The sequence below is a fragment of the Adiantum capillus-veneris genome, chromosome 23 (assembly GCF_014529385.1).
Source record: "Adiantum capillus-veneris isolate H3 chromosome 23, ASM1452938v2, whole genome shotgun sequence".
Lineage (NCBI taxonomy): Eukaryota > Viridiplantae > Streptophyta > Polypodiopsida > Polypodiales > Pteridaceae > Adiantum > Adiantum capillus-veneris.
In genome coordinates, this window is record NC_140953.1 from 76,245,585 (window position 1) to 76,263,337 (window position 17,753).

Here is a 17,753-nt window from a genome sequence, read left to right on the forward strand (position 1 = left end):
GTTTAGGGCTAGAACCCATCTTCATCATCAACAATGGCAATGGGGAGAGCGGCACTCTGCACAGGTATAAGAATATGGCTTCCTGTCACTCAATTATGTGCGTTGATATAATTGAGTGAGTGCTTGAGTGCGTTATTATTCTACAAGTATACAAAAACGCACGTCTGTGTGCTATAGTCATATCATATGTCGTAATATTATTGATCTCCTTTTCTACCGCAGTGGCGATGGTGGCGGCGCTGCTGCTAAATATCATAGAGGGGACCTCCGTTGTGCAAGCAGCTACGCCCCGCAAGTGCAGGCTGCACGACCTCGTGCTGACCAACACTCCCGTGGCGACCGGGCTGTGCGAGTGGGAGCTCGTGAACAACTGCCCCTGTGAGGCCTTCAACATCATTGCAGCCTGCCAGGACCGGCGCTGGAACCAGAAGATCATCAGCCGCTTCGCCATGGAGGTGGACGTGCCCACCTTCGGCCACTGCACTGTCCTCCCCAACGTCAAAGTCCAACCCGCTTCCTCCGGCCTCCGCTACGGACGCACCTACCCCTGCGCTGGCACTCTTCCGCTCTCCCTCGTCAATGTCGCCTTCGCCAACCCCTGCCTTTGATCATAGAGACTGGCCGGACGACTCGCTCCATCAACATACCTCTTTCTGATCCTTGAACGGACATTCCATTTTCCCATTCTTTCTTATCGGTGCTATTATTGGTCCAGAGTGAAAATTTCATTTGCCTACATAATTGTGAAACTCTCTCTCTCTCTCTCTCTCTCTCTCTCTCTCTCTCTCTCTAACTTAAGTACTATATTACATTTTGTTACATGTTTACATCATGATGAGGAATTCCATCGTGTTATTCTGTTGAGGAACTGGCAGTGCCACACAATCCTCTAACAATCTATCTCGAATCATAGACCAAGGCAGTTGGAAACTGTGAAAGGTGTGTATCAAACAAAGCCGAGTTTCTAGCATTTCACAAAAAGGATAACACCCAAAGTCTCAGAGAAGCAATACATAAGTCGAAACGTGTAGAACCCGTTTGAATTGTTCCATAAAGCAGTCTATATTCAGAAACTTAGTCTTCCAATGCATCATACAAGTATCATACAAACATATCCACCAAGCATATATTGTAGGGAAGTTCCAAAATATGTGCTTCGTTGTCTCAAGGGGGCATTTTCCATCAGACACTCTCTTTTTGGCTAACAATAATTCACCATACATCAGATAGCTTCTTCAACCACCAACATTGATCTAGATTGAACTCGCAAATCTTGCTGCATCCGTTCTCTATCTAAGGCTAAGGGATCAAGTGTAGATAGAAACGTTTGGTTGGGGAGGTGCATCAAGTTGTTGAAGTCTCTGGCAATGCTCAATCTCTAAATCTTTGATTAAATCTTGATTGCAACAAGAAACTTTCAAATTGTTGACATGTGTACACAACTATCCCCAAGTAATTTTGAGCCCATTTCCTAGTCTGAATCTTCTCTTAGCCACCATAAACGAAATAATATTTCTGTTAGAGTAACAATTTGATTGATTGGGCTTAACCCTCTCATGCTTTTTTTCCCAAGTAAACAACGGGTGGTTTTTTAAACCCAAAGCTCCAACAACAAGACTCATACCCTAAGGGATTACCTGTATATCTGACTCTACCATCCCAAATCAACAAAGCACATAGATTTTTTCAAGACTTAACCAGCATATTAGCAGTATTCCCACACAATTGAACATGAGTAGCACAAAACAATTTGTCCCATGCAAACATATCCCAAACACCATGAAAGTACATAACAAAATTATCCATCAATTTGTTTCAGTAAGGTTTCCCTACTAGCAAGCATGTGCATTTGCAAATGAAGGATACCCAATCCTCCCAAGTGAATAGGCAAGGCCAAATGCTTCCAGGCGAGCCAAGCTACAACAGAAGATCCCCATAAAATCTCAGTTTTTTTGATGTAAATCTCGCAACTGGTCAAGTATCAAAGGGAAGAAAACAAAATATATAGAGTAAATCCAAATAGCCTGCACAATCCTTCACCTAACATGAATTGACCATTTAGTACAATGCCACAAACCCATTCCTGAATACATTTTCCCTAAGAATTCCCTTTGCTTGCCAAATCAAGCTATGAAAATTATTGTAAAGACTAGGGGAAACTAGATCTTGGAATCCACCTCCCAACCTCCCACTATAGCCCCTTTTCCCTAGCTGGATTCTTTTTCCACATTGCCTAGTCTGGCCCTTGGTCCAGTCCAAGACTCTATGGCCTTGCCCTTGTCCTGACATTACTTCCCCCTTAAGGAAGAGTTTTAGACCTTGAAAACAAAAGTGGGAAACTTCTTCTTAAGAACACTAATGTTTTCCCAAGTGGCACCTTCCTCAGGTCGATCTTTCCACTTGATTAATTAAATCTTGTCGACGCACATGATGATGTGTACGTAAATCATGATCGTCGAGAATTCGTTCAGGTTCATGCGGTAGGGTAAGAGGTTCAACGAAATGGACCAAAATCTTTTGGTCAAAGGCATTGTCATCCCCATGTAATGGCTTATGTAAACGGCTTATAGCAAACACCGGATGAACACGAGCATGTGTACGTAGCGATAATTTGTAGGCACGATCATCCACTCGCTTGAGTATTTTGAAAGGCCCATAATATCGTGGAGATAATTTAGGTGTTGGCCCAGTTTTCAAACTTTTTGAATGCTCTGGCACACGTAAAAATACTTCCTCCCCTTCCTCAAAGGTAACTTGCCGACGTTTCTCATAAGTGTACTTCTTATACGGATCCTGCACTTGTCGGATAATCTGACGAGCGAGTTTCAGCATATCCATGTGGTCTTTGAGAAAATCCTTAACCTGTTGGAGTTTTTCGGTTGCCAATCCCATCGTAACAGGTGACGTGGGCTGAAAACCATACATGAGCATGCAAGGACTAAATCCAGTTGTGACATGCTTAGCACTATTGTAAGAAAACTTGAGAATAGGTAAATATTATTTCCAATCTGACTGTTTCTTGCTAATGTATGCGCGTAGCATATCCTCTAGCACTTAGTTAACTCGTTCAGTTTGACCATCCGTTTCTGGATGATCGGTTGTACTGAGGTTTAGTTGTGTACCCAATCATTTAAACACAACGCTCCAAAAATGACTATTAAACTAGGGATCACGATCACTGACATTGTTACTTGGAAAACCATATAACTTATATAGGTTGTCCACAAATAACTTAGCTAATTCTGGAGTCTTAATCGTTGATTTGGTTGGAATAAACTTACATAGTTTAGTCAACCGGTCTACAACCACCCATACTGAGTCATGACCTCGTATAGTGGGTTGGTAAACCCACAATAAAATCCATAGTTATAGTTTCCCACTTACCATTGGGGATCTCCAAAGGATGTAAGAGTCCTCTTGCTTTCAGGGGCTCTGCTTTGTTAACCTGACATTTTTGGCAATGCAAGACATAATCTTGAACAAAGCCATGTAAACCTGGCCAGTAAAACTATCGTTGTACCAGAGCATAAATCTTTCTAATACTCGGGTGCCCTGCACTTGGACTATCATGACATTCATAAAGAATTTGGCGCCAAATGTCTGTGTCCGTCGGTACACAAACTCTCCCCTTATGGAGTAGGTACCCAATGTCGATGGTGAAATGCTTCCATCGCTGTAGTTCATCAGTCAGACAGAGGAGAACTATGTTCCCCATCCTTTCTTATCGGTCCTATTATTGGTTTAGAGTGGAAATTTCATTTTCCTATATAATTATGAAAATCTCTCTCTCTCTCTCTCTCTCTCTCTCTAACTTAAGTACTATATTACATTTTGTTACATTTACATCATGGCGAGGAATTCCATCGTCTTATTCTGTTGAGGATTTGGCAGTGCTACACAGTCCTCTAACAATTTATCTCGAATCATACACCAAGGTAGTTTGAAACTGTGAAAGGTGTGTGTATCAAACAAAGCTGACCCAAAGTCTGAGAAAAGCAATACATAAGTCTAAACGTGTAGAACCCGGTTGAATTGTTCCAAAAAGCAGTCTATATTTAGAAACTTAGTCTTCCAATGCATCATACAAATATCATACAAACATACCCATCAAGCATATAATGTAGGGAAGTTCCAAAATATGTGCTTCGTTGTCTCAAGATGACCACATTTGGGGCATTTTCCATCACACATTCTCTTTTTGACTAACAATTCACCTATGGGGAGAGCCCCTGTCAGGATATTCCACCATACATCAGATAGCTTCTTCAACCACCAGCTTTGATCTAGATTGAACTCGCAAACCTTGTTGCATCTGTTCTCTATTTAAGGCTAAAGGATCAAGTGTAGATAGAAACTTTTGGTTGGGGAGGTCCATCAATTTGTTGAAGTCTCTGACAATGCTCAATCTTAGAATCTTTGATTAAATCTTCATTGCAACAAGGATTTTTCAAATTGCTAACATGTGTACACAACTATTCCCAAGTAATTTCGAGCCCATTTCCTGTCTGAATGTTCTCTTAGCCACCATAAACGAAATAATATTTCTGTTAGAGTAACAATTTGATTGATTGGGCTTAACCCTCTTATGGTTTTTTGCCCAAGAAAACAGCGGGTGGTTTTTTAAACCCAAAGCTCCAACAACAAGACTCATACCCTAAGGGATTACCTGTATATCTAACTCTACCATACCAAATCAACAAAGCACATAGACTTTTTCAAGACTTAACCATCATATTAGCAGTCTTCCCACACAATTGAACATGAGTAGCACAAAAAAATTTGTCCCATGCAAACATATTCCAAACACCATGAAAGTACACAACAAAATTATCCATCAATTTGTTTCAGTAAGGTTTCTGTACTAGCCAGCATGTGCATTTGCAAATGAAGGATACCCAATCCTCCCAAGTGAATAGGCAATGCCAAATGCTTCCAAGCGAGTCAGGCTACAACAGAAGATCCCCATAAAATATCACTAATGTTGATGTAAATTTTGCAACTGGTCAAGGATCAAAGGGAAGAAAATATAACATATAGAGGAAATCCCAATAGACTGCACAATCCTTAACCTAACATGAGTTGGCCATTTAGTGCAACACCACGAAGCCATTTTGGTTTGGATTTTATCCTCAACCCATTGTGTCAACTAGGTTGCAGATACATTAACTCCTAGAGGATCACCAACGTTCCTGAATACAGTTCCCCTAAGACTTCTCTTTTCTTGCCAAATCAAGCTATGAAAATTATCTTTGCAGATACATCTATCAACAGAGACTTCCCCATATTCAAATCTAAAGCAGCTACAAGCGAATAAAAATTCAAGTATGACATATATTCACCAATATTAGCATTCTGAGTATCCGAGAAAATAATAGTGTCATCTTAAAACCCCAAATCAAGAACATGATGAGAGTTGTGACGAGACAAAGGAATACAACAACTGAATAACAAAAATTTGCAAGTACACAGAGTAGACGCAGGAAATCAGAGATGTATATTGAAATCAATTCCCGAGTACAAGAAGAGTGTAGCTCGTATCAACCTCCCGACCACACTCGAGCTATCTCACTCTCAATCTCACTCTCAATCTGTGCACAGTTCTCAATCGCACTCTCACTCTCACTCTCAATCTCAATCACAAGGCGCCTTCACTGTAGAACAGCCTCCTTCTCCACAGGCAAAAAGTGAGGCAAAAAGTGGCTATTTTCGTCCTTCTGTTAGTCTTTAGCAAAAGCGGTCCAACATAGGTTCCGAAAAGAGACGTCCTGCATTCAAACGCATAAGAACCATAAAACGCAACCCACACTCGCAAGTTAGCAATTTTAGAAACTTTTTTTGGCCATTTTCAGCAAGCCATAACTCCCAAACGGTTCAGAATTTGACCGGGTTTGTCTCACATGAATTTGTTTGTCTCATCGAGCTCTTCGAAAGTTGTGAGACGCGAAAAATCCATATCCTGCTCAGTGTGCCCAAAAATTTACCTGCAAGTCAGCACTTTTCACAAAAATAGTCTAAAACAGCATTTTCTCACTTTTTCTCTAATCTACGGGCTGAAACGGGCATCAAAATACAAGAACCAACAAAAACACAAAGAAGCCTTATTTTTCCTTGTGTCAAGGGCTACAATTGCTACATAAAAAACTTTTCCAAATTTTGACCATAGTACCCTCGAAACCGGCTCCCGAGGGGTGTCCCTGGTCAAAATTTGAAACTTCACGCGAACGATTCAAACGAAATCCTATACCGTGGAAAAACACTGGAATGAACAAAATGTACTCTAAACAAAAATATTCATCAAAACATTGCAGAATATGTCCTATTACAAGAGCCTACCTACAGCCCTTTCAAGTTACCATTTGTTGCGTGAGCTGGAGAAAGAAGAAGAGGGGATGGGTTTTTTTAGCAAATAACAACGGGCTAAGAGGACATCCCTACCTAACAAATCTTCCCACTTAATACCGGGATATAATCTTTCATTAACCAATACCTTGGATATAGCTCTCAAACCCAACAATCGAACACAAGTAGGAATTCTATGTTCAAATCCTAGTCTCTGCATTACACTGTCAGCACAGTAACTCACAAACTCTCGAGAAACATGTTTTCCTCCATTGTCACTACGAAGCTTCTTAAGGCGACGACTAGTTTGAAGTTCCGTTGCCTTGTGGAATTGTTTGAAAACAGATAAGGCCTCAGATGTTTGTCTAAGTAAAAATACAATCGTATAACATGAGAAATCATCAATGAAAGTAATGAAATAGAGATATTGTGATCTCGGACCCCAAAATCCATAGAATATCATAGCACTCGTATCAGAATTATACAAGCATACCTCAATAATTGTTTCTATATGTTGCTCATCAAAATTAATGATTATAGAGTAAGAGAGATAGAGCAAGACCAAGCGTTCTATATGAACCTCCAAGATTGGAGTGGCACACATATCGTTGTGAGAGAGAAGAGGACAAGAGAGTAGAAGATTATAGACACAAGTCACTAGGTACAATCTCCCCCGTACAAGAGTGAGATTTTTTCTCTTGCAATAGGGAAGATTGCAATGCTCAAAATGATTACAAATGTATACTTGGACATAAAATAACCATTGATCATAAAGGGTTCTTCATTAATAAAATATATGTTAACTTGGTTTTTGGTTGCATAGTCCATCGGACAACCCTATGTTGCTACCTATTATTTGTAATAAGTAAATGTTTTTTAGGATCAATCTCCATTATAGTTTTACATGAAATCATATTTCTCCTTTCATGATACACTTGGGGTATCCTATAAGAATACATGGAACACAAGTTGAGTTACAAAAGTGGATTCTTTTGAGAATCTATCAAAATATTGCTTCTTGGTAAGATGAGGAGTAGACACTCCATGTCTATTTAAGAATTATACGAGTTATTCCTATATCTTATCTCGTGTATATTATTAGTTGACTTGACAAGTCACACAAATTATTACTCCTATTCAAATCTATAATGCTTAAAGTCTTGTTGAGATGTGTCAAAGATACCAAATTTGGTTGTATATCATGGGATTACATGTGTATGCCTTTAAAGTGCTAGAAGGGCTACTTTTGTCAAAAAGATTATTGGCACACTACAAATACTTGTGGAGTTTAAGAAGTTTTGGGGATCCCTCTATGTTAACCATAGATAGTTCACAAAATGCTCCATCTTTCATGAAGAACAACTCTAGTTTTGGAATAAAATATGCATGTGGAAGGTAAATGTACCTGAGGACTTAAACTTAGAGTGCCAACCTTTTGTTTTCTTCTATAAGTAAGCCCAAAACACCTATCAATAGCTTGAATGATATAAAGATGTAAGAAGCACTCCAATTTTTGGAAGAAATTGCTTGAGGAGATAAAGAGTTAACTTTTGCTCAGTCAGAACATCTTGCTTGAGATAATCTACTATTTGCTAAGAAGAGAGAAATAGGTTTTTCTGAGTTAGAGCGTTTTGCCTGGGATAGGTTCTACTATTAGTCAAGAGTTTTTCTACTCTTAGTTTGAGATCTAAGTAGTGAAGATAGAGGTTTCTCTTGGTCAAAGGGACAATCTCCTGAGAAAATATTGACTGCAATCATTCAATTTCATGCAACCAAAACTCAAAACATCGAAAGAGCTTTGGTAGCGTCAATCCTGCAACCAAAACTCAAAACATCCTCAACATTGCCTACATCCTTAAACCTGGGACATACATCAATGCCATGCACAATATTCCAAACGCCCTTTGACACAAAAACATGTTGCGTCATATAAGCTCACATAGGGTGAATTGTCCCCATCCAATCTATCCTCAGTAGCAGCAAACATCTTGAGCACATCTATATTGTTGTCAGCCATGATAAATGTTGCACGTGATACGAAAACTTCCCAAAAAGAGGAGAAACAAAGAGGGAAAAACACGGGCTATATAGCACCAACTGTAGAAAAATGTAAGGGACCTTCTATGCAAAAAATGGGTAGAAAATTTGGACAAAATGAAAAAATAGCATGTATAGTACTCCTTGTAGTGAAAAAAAGAGGGCGAAATGAGCCCGAATAAAAAATCTGACCAGACCCACTGACGCTCGCCAACGCTCTCAAAAATGAGAGGAAGTGAGCAGGTGTGTGCTGGAGTTGTTGGCGACTAAGCCTAAGAGGACACAACCTAGTCTGTTACCAATTATTGGAATTAGGATTACAGGAAAACACACACATCTTGGAGATGAAGGAAGCCTAAGGCACACAACAGAGACTGTATTACTTAGTATGCAATGGAAACATAAGATAGACCTAGATTGATGGGTGTATACAATGTATAGGGGGGGGAAACCCTCCTAGGGAGAGAAAAAATACCCTGACGGTCCTAAGTGTGTTCAGACACATCACTACCACATGTATATGATAGCACCTCTTGATATGGCTAAAGTCCATCTTGGCATTAACACTTGTGCTAGCCGTAAGTTGGCAGCTATGCTAACCACAATCAATTAGCATGTTTTGTTTACAAAATGATAATTATTCTTATGATTGATTAGATATTGAAGAATATCATGACCTTGCGATGCCTGAATGTTATATATGGTCATCAAATGTGCATCAATTTTTTTTTTCCTGAGTCGCAAATATACATATTAATGTTTTATATTTTAATGCCATTGTATGATTATTTTGAGGGACATAAATTAATTATTTGACAAATGAGGGAGATGATTATGATCCTACCTACAAAATGATTGACTGTGGATTTGGTCGGAGTATTATAAGACAATGCTATTATAAGAAGAGTCCTTCACCGTTTCAAGGAGAAGTGTAATCAATTGTTTTTGTGAAATAGGATCACCAGTAGCACCAAGTTGATTAATAATAGATTTGAAAGGCTCAATATATCTCGTCATGCTAGTACCAACTTCATATTGTAACTTGTTATGCAACCCTCTCAAATAAAGTACATGTGTAACAGATTTCTTTTGAAAGTTTGCAATAAGGTACTTTCTATACGTCGTGGAAAGTAGGCAGTTCATACATATCAAGCAAAAGAGAATTAGTAAGAGCAAAAAGAATATACCGACACGTTGCTTTATCACTTAATTGCCAATCCGTATATGCAACATTCCAATCTTCAAATATAGGTCCTTCAGTGATAAGCACGTTGTCATGATCCGTATCAACAGGCTGAGGTGGACAAACACGATTTCCAAGGACAACATCAGAGAGTTCATTGCCTTCAAGAATTAGCAACATCTTTGCTTTCGAGCCTGGAAATCCTTGGCCTTTGAAAGGAGGAACAGAACAAGGAAATCCGTTGACAAGAATAGTCATAGCCATATCTGGTTGCGAGAAGACGTATAAGATAAGATCGCAAAATTTGCACACCGTATATGGTGAAGGCTTCAATTGAGAACGAGAGAAATATGACGACTGTGTTTTGTCAACGATAAAACGCAAGAAGCATGCTCAATAAACCTCCAAAGATGTGAGGGACGTCACCCAAAAAAACAGAGAAAAGGAGATGTTATTAATAAAAGAGTCCTCAAAATAGAGTGACGTTAGATGCAAGATTGACGGCTACGATATGAATAGAAGAAGCTAAATTTGCTCGAAAATTTTGACCCCAAAATTAGAAAAATGATCGCGGACGCTTCACAAAGACGCACGAGGATGAAAGCTGTGTCAAGCTCAATTATAGTAAAAACAACATAACTTTCAGCTGCAAACTCTGATTGACGTAAACCTAGAAGTCAAATCGAAGAGGTCAAGGAGACGAACAAGTTTTGGATGAAAAGTGTTATTGCGCTGTTTCCGTTTCTCCAAATTTTGAGCAGAAGACCCTAAAGAATTGAGACGAAGGTCAGGATGTCAAAAGACAAATCAACAAGGAAACTTAATCAATGATTCACCACCTTGATCATCAATAAACACCACACATAACACTAATCATATTATTATTAACACAAAACAACCACACTTAACAAGAATCAATCCTCAAAATCTTACATGGGAATCGCATACACATACTGTTTTGTCACCATGAATTCAATCGCTGTGTGATCGTTACTGCTTTGATACCATGTTGAGATGTAGAGAGAAAGAGAGAGACGAGACAAGAGACACACCATGTACACTCCCAAAGACTGATTCATATCGAGGACACGATACAAATATATAGGTGAGACCAAGTTGAGTAGAGTGAGCCATATATAGCTCCAATAGCAATCACTTCAGAGTAAGAAAACAAAATGTGTGTATGTGTGTGTGTCTCGGGGGATGCACTATGCAATCATGTTAATTTATAACGTGAGTTCAAAAGGAGGGGTTTTAAAATGCAAAACAAATAGGCAATTTAACAGAGATACATTAAAATAAGGGGGTTTTATATTCAATTTTGGAAAAACCCCTAAAATAAGGGCTCATTTTATTCATTCAGACATGTTAAAAGAGGGGGTTTTTCTAATACTTCGCAAATGCACGTTATATAGGGGGCTACTAAACGGTGAACCCCCGAGGTGTGTGTGTGTGTGTGTGTGTGTGTGTGTGTGTGTGAGAGAGAGAGAGAGAGAGAGAGAGAGAGAGAGAGAGAGAGAGAGAGAGAGAGAGAGAGATTGAGTGTGTGTGTTTGTGTGCATCCACCCTTACCCTGACATCATACCAAATGTTGAAACAATAGGCCCATTGAGTTTTTCCTACTACCTCATAAAGGCCATGAGGGTAAAAAATTCAAGCGTGAAGCCAATCAAGTTGTTATATTAAAAATCAAAGAAAAAAGACCAGCACAATCATGCTTGACAGTCTTGATACTAACCGATGATGTCTCTCTGAACATTGTACTCTAGTAGAAATTTAAAGGCTTTGTGATCCATTTGAGAAGAGTATGCGATTTCTTCAAAGTCTTTATGTGAGCATGAAAATTCAATATTAGATACAAAGTCTAGCAAGAGGAAGTTTGATCAATTGCTCTTATCTAGTACAATCAATCAAGTCAAATGACTCAGAAGGTTATGAATATGAACCCTGATCTGAGGCTAGTGTCCATACCACCTAGCACCTAATCAAAGAGAATGGGATTTATCACTAACAATGGGCCCTATGAGCGACCATAAACAATACAGTAGTTTTAAAGCCAACATTTCCACCAACCCATTTTCCTAGGAAGTGTCTATGTTTAGGATGTGTATGTTTTACTAAGATACTACTTATACACAAAAGAAAATTTTGTTCAAAGGAAAACATGCTTAAGACATTAGGAAGGTTGTCAAAGAACTTATCAATTGTTACACATGGCATACTATACGTAAAAATCATTAGACTATCTATTGTCCTAAATACCTCTTGAAGTATACAAGTATGAAAAAATCTCAAGTGTTTCCCATTTTTTTAAAGCTTGAAGTTTCCAAACCTACATTCTCAAACTATTATTCCATGATCATGAACTCGACTTACAATGTAACCTTTTGCTTTATCCAAGAGTTCAAAATTCTCTCACCATCCAATTTACCAAGGTTTTTTTGTCTAAAAGATTAGAAATCCCCCATGGTCCCATAAATACAATATTTTGTCTATGCAAAGTAACATCGTGGCAAAGAAACCATCATGAACATAAAAGAAATAGAGAAACCATGTAGATCCTTAAAGACTTTAGAAGCTAAAGAGCAAAAACCCCTCAGCATTTTCATGTGTGAAAATAAGTGGTACTTAGACCAAACATCAATCAAAGCCAACCCATCGCTCTCATCAAACTATTACAAGTACAATAATGAATGTTCCCATTGATCAATCAAGCATCCATAGATATTTCTTATCCTAAAAGCATCCGTGAGATCTGCTACTATTATGAAAATTTTCCACCATTATTACTCTACGGATAGGTCATAAAAGCAAGCAAGAAAAAGGAAACTCACATAGAAGAGAAAGAAGAATTAGTTGGTCTATAATATTTATTTTCCTGGATTGAGCTCTCCATACTTAATTTTGCACATCATCAACAACACAGCCATTGCTCTGACACAACTACAACACAACCAATATGCGGTGACCCTAAAATCCATAAAATATCATAGCACTCTATATGTTGCTCATCAAGATGAATGATTAGAGAGTAAGAGAGACAGAGCAAGACTAAGTGTGATCTATGAACCTCCAATATTAGAGTGGCACACATATTGTTGTGAGAGAGAAGAGAGTAGAAGATTATAGACACAAGTCACTATAGGTACAATCTCCCCCGTACAAGAGTGAGAATTTTTCTCTTGCAATAGGGAAGATTTCAATGCTCAAAATGATTACAAGTATCTGCTTGGACATAAAATGACCATTGATCATAGAGATTTCTTCATTAATAAAATATCCATTAACTTGGGTTATTGTTGCATAGTCGATAAGGCAACCCTATGTTGCTAGCTATTATTTGTAATAAGTAAATGTTTTTTAGGATCAATCCCCATTATAGTTGTACATGAAATCATATTTTGCCTTTCATGATACACTTGGGGTAACCTATAAGAATACATGGAACACAAGTTGAGTTACAAAAGTGGATTCTTTTGAGAGTCTATCAAATATTGCTTCTTGGTAAGATGAGGAGTAGACACTCCATGTCTATTTAAGAATTATACGAGTTATTCCTATATCTTATCTTGTATATATTATTCATTGACTTGACAAGCCACTCACATTATAACTCCTATTCAAATCTCTCATGCTTAAATTCTTGTTGAGATGTGTCAAAGATACTAAATTTGGTTGTATATCATGGGATTACATGTGTATGCCTTTAAAGTGCTATAAGGGCTACTTTTGTCAAAAAGATGATTGGCCCAAAATAGGGTTTAAAAGATATGGTGAATAGTTTATGGTTAAAAAAGAGTAGTGGAGACCCAAAAATAGGGTTTTTATGAGTCGCGACCTAAAAGTTGTGATTTCAACCAAAGAAAGATGTTTTTTGCAATTCTGTTTACGCTACCTTGTAGAGCAGATCTGCTCCCGTCGTTTTGAGTGCCTAGAAGTCTATGTTCTGAGTTCGTTTGATCAAATTATGACAGAAACAAATTGCCAGCACCACTAGGGTAACCTACAAGCAACAAAAACAGGTTAGCTTACAAACTGATATACCGTACAGGTAATATCTCTTTTGTTTGATCCAATCAAGAAGTGATTATACTCTTTTATGATGGTATAAAATGATGTTTCAAAATTGATTATCATGTTGATTTGGTTGCACAAGTATGTTCTTTTGGCTATTTTGTAGACGATGTAGAAACCAATGTGTGAAACAGGATCTGTGCAAGGTATCATGATATTGGGATTGTGATCGTGTTGCGATTTCGATTATGATCATTGTTGCCATCAAGAGATCAATATTGAGAGTGTGATTGTGATTGAGATTGAGAGCGAGAGAGTGATAGAGATTGAGATTATCCACAAGATTTAGATTGAGAGTCAAGTAGTGTAATCAGTTGTTTTTGTGAAATAGGATCACCCGCAACACCAAGTTAATTAATAATAGATTTGAAAGACTCAATATATCTCGTCATGGCAGTACTAACTTCATATTATAACTTGTTATGCAACCCTCTCAAATAAAGTATTTCTGTAACAGATTTCTTCTGAAAGTTTGCAACAAGGTACTTTCATATGTCGTGGAAAGTAGGCAGCTCATACATAACAAGCAAAAGGGAATCAGTAAGACTAGAAATAATATACCAACATGCTGCTTTTATCACGTCATTGCCAATCCATATACACAACATTCCAATCTTCAAATATAGGTCCGTCAGTGATAAGCACGGTGTCATGATCTGTATCAACAACAGGCTGAGGCGGACAAACACGATTTCTTAGGACAACATCAGAGAGTTCATCGCCTTCAAGAATTAGCAACATCTTTGCTTTCCAGCCTGGAAAATCCTTGGCCTTGAAAGGAGAAACAAAACAAGGAAAGCCATTGAGAGAATAGTCATAGCAATATCTAGTTGCGAGAAGAGGTATAAGATAAGATCGTAGAATCTGCACACCATATATGGTGAAGGCTGCAATTGAGAATGAGAGAAATATAACAACTGTGTTCTGTCAACGATAAAACGCAAGAAGGATGCTCAATAAACGTCCAAATATGTGAGGGACGTCACGCAAAAAAAGCAGGAAAAAGAGACGTTATTAATAAAAGAGTCCTCAAAACAGAGTGACGTAAGATGCAAGATTGACGGACACAATATGAACAACAAAAAGCTAAATTTGCTCAAAAAAGTTGACGCCAAAATTAGAAAAATGATCGCTGATGCTTCACGAAGACGAACGAGGACTAAAGCTGCGTGAAGCTCAATTGCAGTAAAAACAACATAACTTTCTGCTTCAAACTCTGATTGACGCAAACTTAGAACCCAAATCGAAGAGCTCAAGGAACGAACAAGTTTTGGATGAAAAGTGTTATTAAGCTAGGCTTCATTGCGCTTTTTTAGTTTCTCCAAATTTTGAGTAGAAGACCCTCAAAAATTGAGACGAAGGTCAAGGTGTCAAAAGACAAATCAACAAGAAAATGTAATCAATGATTCACCATATATTGATTATCAATAAATACCACACAAAATATTAATCATATTCTTATTAACACAAAACAACCATAGTTAACAAGAATCACCCTTAAAAATAAAATTTGTAGCAATTTTAAATCTTACATGTGAATCACATACACATACTCCTATCAAATACAATAATGAATACAAAATTTCAATAAAGAGGTGTAAAGGCTATCGATTAGCTCGTAATCAGAAGTGTCTCCGTGAATCTGCTATGTAGCTTGTCATCAATATGGCATCACCAAACATGTCTTAATAAATGTTTTTTTGTCACCAAGTTTGTCTTCATGAAATCAATTCTTTGATCAATCCTAGATAGATCATAGACTCAAAAAACATAGTTATGAAAATTATTAGCATTGTTAGTGAATAATTACGTTCATAATGCCATAAGAGATGGTTCGCTACGCCACTCTTTTGACGACATATATACGCATGACAACAGATGGTACATAAAGTATGAACATAAAAGTACAAGATGCGTGATTACGTGTTGCAAATGACATGTGGATATACTACATAAAATGATATTTATCAACGTAGTGATATCAATGAATATCATCAAAGTATTAAAAAAACATCATCAATGTATCAATAAAAATGAATAAATCATCATGGTATCAACGAAAAGCATCATGATATCACCGAGAATAATCATTGTATCAACGAAACAACATCATGGTATCACCGAGAATAACCATGGTATCAACGAAACAACATCATGATATCATCGAGAATAATCATTGTATCAACAAAACAACATCATGGTATCACCGAGAATAACCATGGTATCAATGAAACAACATCATGGTATCACCGAGAATAACCATGGTATCAACGAAACAACATTATGGTATCACCGAAAATAACCATGGCATCAACGAAATATTATCATGGTATCACCAAGAATAACCATGTTATCAATGAAACAAACATCATGGTATCACCGAGAATAACCATGGTATCAACGAAATATCATCATGGTATCAACGAAAATCACCATGACCAAAGTACTAACAAAGCATCATCATGGTACCATCAAAAACACTATGGTATCAACGAGAGATTATCAATAAAACGACGTAAACTATATCTATAGACGAATAATTATAGGAGAACCAATGAACGATTATATCATATAGCAAAAAATCATGTACCAACAGTAGCTCGATAGAATTTGGACGATCATCAACGGCTCGACTGAATCGGAATGATATGTAACTGGCTTCTACAGCAAAGTTACGTCAGTAAAAAATATATGATTGATGAAGAAAAAATATAATTGAGAAGTTTTCAATTGTGAGGAAAATCAAAAGCAAAAAGTAAATGGAAGTTGCTTTTCGGACATGTACGCAGTCCGCAAATGATAACTCAAAATCGATGCAGAATTTGAAAAGACTTTCTTCTGCAAAGTTGTCGACCACATTGATTCTGATGCCTCTAGCGGCTACACTACAAGAGGTTGTGTGCTCTTGTGACGCTCTTAGCGACGGAAATACACTGGGTTTTTATAACCCCCGGCGTCGCTAAAACCGTCGCTAATAGCGTCGCTACGAGAGCGTCGCTATAAGCGTCGCTATATAGAGACGCTCATAGCGACGCTCATAGTGACCGTTACACAGAAGTCTATAGCGACGCTACAGAGCCATAAATAGTGACGGTTATAGCGACGCCCGAGAGAATTTTTTTTGGTGACAGGGCATTGAATGCCCTGCCACCCATCAACCATATTGTACTTGATTCACTTTTTAAAAAAAGTGCAAGGGTAGATAATAGACCCAAAATAGTCACCCACAAGACGCATTGTTTGCAAAATTGACAAGCGTAAAATTGACAATTGTACACATCATAGGCAAAATGAATTGATTGGCAAATGTAATAATGACAATTGTACAACATCATAGGCATAAAGAATTGATTGGCAAAATGAACTGCGGTGACAAATGTAATAATATACATGGTTCAAAAAGACGTATAAAATCTGTCTCATGATACATAAACTATGAGAAACCCTAAACTAATGCTATCTAGCTACGGCTAAATTGACGTCGTCTAGTCAGACGTCTCATCGCGTCCAAGCGGCGTATCTGTCGGATTCTGCAAAAAAAGACAATAAGACAGCTTTCAGTAAGTATAAACATATAACGACATTTATAAAACAATACAAAAAATAGAAAAGAGTAAACCCTAATACTAACCATGCCGCCACGAGAAGTGAGAATGTCCATCAGGGCGTTTAAGCCCTTCTTGCCTGCGTACTCGCGCTCGTACGATGTGGGATCACGTCCTGTCATCAACCACTGTCAAAACATACAAAGATTTCATTATGTTAGAATTAAAAAACTCATAAATCCTAAACTATCGAACATAAAGAGCAATGCGAAAACACTTACAAAATCGGCCTCAAATGATGCCCATCCACCGCTCCCCAAGTGGTGCGAGCTCCCTACCTCTACTCGCACTCTGGCTGCATCCTTTTGTTGCTTCCACTTGTCGGGATTCTCGCGCGCTACTTTCTTCGCATTCTTCCAATCTTCTTCGGCCAGCCAATCTGGCCTGTTCCACCCATGCTTGATTGCTTTTGCACTTCGGAACGCTTGTGTTTGCAGTATTCGCACATTCGAATCTTCATCAGGTCTTCATTGAAGCGCTGATCCCATGTTGGAACGAGAAACTCATCATGAAGT

The 17,753-nt window shown here is 38.0% G+C and overlaps 1 pseudogene; it reads left to right on the forward strand.

The window, feature by feature from the left end:
- The first annotated feature begins 227 nt into the window (after window positions 1-227).
- On the forward strand, window positions 228-664 carry LOC147428018 (uncharacterized; annotated as a pseudogene).
- The last annotated feature ends 17,089 nt before the right edge of the window (window positions 665-17,753 follow it).